This window comes from Phyllobates terribilis, unplaced genomic scaffold, assembly GCF_046119375.1.
Source record: "Phyllobates terribilis strain yellow unplaced genomic scaffold, ASM4611937v1 Scaffold_5__5_contigs__length_657084704, whole genome shotgun sequence".
NCBI classification, from domain to species: domain Eukaryota; kingdom Metazoa; phylum Chordata; class Amphibia; order Anura; family Dendrobatidae; genus Phyllobates; species Phyllobates terribilis.
The window spans coordinates 236,694,351-236,698,848 of record NW_027362765.1 but is presented as its reverse complement, the minus strand read 5'-3'; positions in this window follow the sequence as shown (position 1 = coordinate 236,698,848).

Genomic DNA, 4,498 nt, shown 5'->3' with positions numbered 1-4,498 from the left:
TTAAAAAAAAAAATACGTGGGGCTTCGCCCTATTTTTGTGTCCAGCCAGGTACAACAAGGCAGCTGGGGGCTGGAATCCGCAGTGCAGGGAGGCCCAAGCTTTCTGGGCCCCACCCGCTGCAAATTGCAGTCCGCAGCCGCCCCGGAAAATGGCGCGTTCATAGAAGCGCCATCTTCTGGCGCTGTACCCAACTCATCCAGGGCCCTGGTGCGGTGGCTCACTGGGTAATAAAGGGGTTAAGGCCAGCTTGGCATTATCAGCTGGCCCTAAGCCCGAAATTCATGGGGTCATGCCAATATTAGACATGACCGCCATGAATTTCTAGTAAAGTATTTAAAAAAAACACAAACACCCAGAAAAAAGTCCTTTAATTGAAATAAAGACACAATTCTTTATTGTTCTAAATTAAACCATACTTACAGTCACGCCCATTCCAGCTGAAGCCAACGATCTCCTTCAATAAAAGAAAAATAATAAAGCAACCTCATCCTTACCTTTCCATGGCTCCCACGACAGCTTCAGCTCTGCTACATCGAGATGACAGGCTGGACCGCAGCAGAACGCTGCCATCCAGCCTATCATCCCGCAGACACTGAGAAGCGCAGGCATGCTTGCGCTCCTCAGTGTCTCTCTGTGACGGCATAAAGATGAGCCGAGGTCATGTCCAATGAACTCAGCTCACCTCATGCACGTCACTGACAGCGTGGGAAAATTCTCCTGCACTCAGCGCTTCAGCATGAGACTTCTCCCACGCTGTCAGTGACATACATGAGGTGAGGTCATGTCCAATGAACTCAACTCACCTCATGCACGTCACTGACAGCGTGGGAAAATTCTCCTGCACTCAGCGCTTCAGCGTGAGAATTTTCCCACGCTGTCAGTGACGTGCATGAGGTGCGCCGAGTTCATTGGACATGACCTCGGCTCATCTGGATGCTGTCACAGCCAGACACTGAGGAGCGCAAGCATGCCTGCGCTTCTCAGTGTCTGCGGGATGATAGGCTGGATGGCAGCGTTCTGCTGCGGTCCAGCCTGTCATCTCGATATAGCAGAGCTGAAGCTGTCGTGGGAGCCATCGAAAGGTAAGGATGATGTTGCTTTATTATTTTACTTTTATTGCAGGAGATCGTTGGCTTCAGCTGGAATGGGCGTGACTGTAAGTATGGTTTAATTTAGAACAATAAAGAATTGTGTGTTTATTTCAATTAAAGGACTTTTTTCTGGGTGTTTGTGTTTTTTTTAAATACTTTACTAGAAATTCATGGTGGTCATGTCTAATATTGGCGTGAGCCCATGAATTTCGGGCTTAGGGCCAGCTGATAATGCCAAGCTGGCCTTAACCCCTTTATTACCCAGTGAGCCACCGCACCAGGGCCCTGGATGAGTTGGGTACAGCGCCAGAAGATGGCGCTTCTATGAACGCGCCATTTTCCGGGGCGGCTGCGGACTGCAATTTGCAGCGGGTGGGGCCCAGAAAGCTTGGGCCTCCCTGCGCTGCAGATTCCAGCCCCCAGCTGCCTAGTTGTACCTGGCTGGACACAAAAATAGGGCGAAGCTCCACGTATTTTTTTTTTTAATTCATGAAATTCATGGAATAATTAAGAAAAAAAGGGCTTCCCTATATTGTTGTGTCCGGCTAGGTACAAATAGGCAGCTGGTGGTTGGGGGCAGCCCGTTCCTGCCTGCTGTACCTGACTGGACACAAATATAGGGCGAAGCCCCACATCAATTTTTTTTAATTATTTCATGAATTTCCTGAAATGATTTAAAAAAAATTGACGTGGGGCTTCGCACTATATTTGTGTCCAGCCAGGTACAGCAGGCAGGAACGGGCTGCCCCCAACCACCAGCTGCCTATTTGTACCTGGTTGGACACAACAATATAGGGAAGCCCTTTTTTTCTTAATTATTTCATGAATTTCATGAAATAATTAAAAAAAAAAAAAACGTGAAGCTTCTCCCTATTTTTGTGTCCAGCCAGGTACAACTAGGCAGCTGGGGGATGGAATCTGCAGGGCAGGGAGGCCCAAGCTTTCTGCCCCCCCCCCCGCTGAAAATTGCAGTCCGCAGCCACCCCGGAAAATGACGCGTTCATAGAAGCTGGATGCTGTACCTGGCTGGCATACAAAAATATGGCGAAGCCCACGTCAAAAGTTTTGGGAAAAATTAATTAAAAAATAAATAATAATTTAGGGACTGCATCTTTATTAACAACTCAAATGTCATTTAGTGTTAAAATAAAGGATTTATTTAAAAAAAAATTGATGTGGGGCTTCGCCCTATATTTGTGTCCAGCCAGGTACAGCAGGCAGGAACAGGCTGCCCCCAACCACCAGCTGCCTATTTGTACCTGGCCGGACACAACAATATAGGGAAGCCCTTTTTTAAAAAAATTATTTCATGAAATAATTAAAAAAAAATTGACGTTGGGCTTCGCACTATATTTGTGTCCAGCCAGGTACAGCAGGCAGGAATGGGCTGCCCCCAACCACCAGCTGCCTATTTGTACCTGGTTGGACACAACAATACAGGGAAGCCCTTTTTTTCTTAATTATTCCATGAATTTCATGAAATAATTAAAAAAAAAATGCGTGGGGCTTCGCCCTATTTTTGTGCCCAGCCAGGTACAACTAGGCAGCTGGGGGCTGGAATCCGCAGCGCAGGGAGACCCAAGCTTTCTGGGCCACCCCCGCTGCAAATTGCAGTCCGCAGCCGCCCCAGAAAATGGCGCGTTCATAGAAGCGCCATCTTCTGGCGCTGTACCCAACTCATCCAGGGCCCTGGTGCGGTGGCTCACTGGGTAATAAAGGGGTTAAGGCCAGCTTGGCATTATCAGCTGGCCCTAAGCCCGAAATTCATGGGGTCACGCCAATATTAGACATGACCACCATGAATTTCTAGTAAAGTATTTAAAAAAACACAACACCCAGAATAAAGTCCTTTAATTGAAATAAACACACAATTCTTTATTGTTCTAAATTAAACCATACTTACCGTCACGCCCATTCCAGCTGAAGCCAACGATCTCCTGCAATAAAAGTAAAATAATAAAGCAACCTCATCCTTACCTTTCCATGGCTCCCACGACAGCTTCAGCTATGCTACATCGAGATGACAGGCTGGACCGCAGCAGAACGCTGCCATTCAGCCTGTCATCCCGCAGACACTGAGAAGCGCAGGCATACTTCCACTCCTCAGTGTCTGGCTGTGACGGCATAAAGATGAGCCGAGGTCATGTCCAATGAACTCAGCTCACCTCATGCACGTCACTGACAGCGTGGGAAAATTCTCCTGCACTCAGCACTTCAGCGTGAGAATTTTCCCACGCTGTCAGTGACGTGCATGAGGTGAGCTGAGTTCATTGGACATGACCTCACCTCATGTATGTCACTGACAGCGTGGGAGAATTCTCACGCTGAAGTGCTGAGTGCAGGAGAATTTTCCCACGCTGTCAGTGACGTGCATGAGGTGAGCTGAGTTCATTGGACATGACCTCACCTCATGTATGTCACTGACAGCGTGGGAGAATTCTCACGCTGAAGCGCTGAGTGCAGGAGAATTTTCCCACGCTGTCAGTGACGTGCATGAGGTGAGCTGAGTTCATTGGACATGAGCTCACCTCATGCACGTCACTGACAGCGTGGGAAAATTCTCCTGCACTCAGCGCTTCAGCGTGAGAATTTTCCCACGCTGTCAGTGACGTGCATGAGGTGAGCTGAGTTCATTGGACATGAACTCGGCTCATCTGGATGACGTCACAGAGAGACACTGAGGAGCGCAAGCATGCCTGCGCTTCTCAGTGTCTGCGGGATGACAGGCTGGATGGCAGCGTTCTGCTGCGGTCCAGCCTGTCATCTCGATGTAGCAGAGCTGAAGCTGTCGTGGGAACCATGGAAAGGTAAGGATGAGGTTGCTTTATTATTTTTCTTTTATTGCAGGAGATCGTTGGCTTCAGCTGGAATGGGCGTGATGGTAAGTATGGTTTAATTTAGAACAATAAAGAATTGTGTGTTTATTTCAATTAAAGGACTTTATTCTGGGTGTTTGTGTTTTTCTTTAACTTTGACTATGGGGTTAGTAATGGGGGTGTCTTATAGACGCCTCTCCATTACTAACCTGGGCTTGATGTCAGCTGGCATTATAAGCTGACATCAACCCCAGCCCTATTACCCCACTGCCACCGCTACAGGGCAGTGGGAAGAGCGAGGCTAAGTGCCAGAATTGGCGCATCCTATGGATGCGCCATTTCTGGGGCGGCTGACGGCTGGTGTTTCTAGCCTGGGAGGGGGCCAATATTCATGGCACCCTTCCTGGGCTATTAAAATCAGCCCCCAGCTGTCTGCCTAGCCTTTGCTAGCTATTAAATTAGGGGGGACCCCACGTTATTTTTTTGGGGGGGTTCCCCCATTTTAATAGCTAGTAAAGGCTAGGTATTCAGCTGGGGGCTGATATTAGTAGCCTGGGAAGCTCCGTGGGTATTACCCCCTTCCCAGGCTT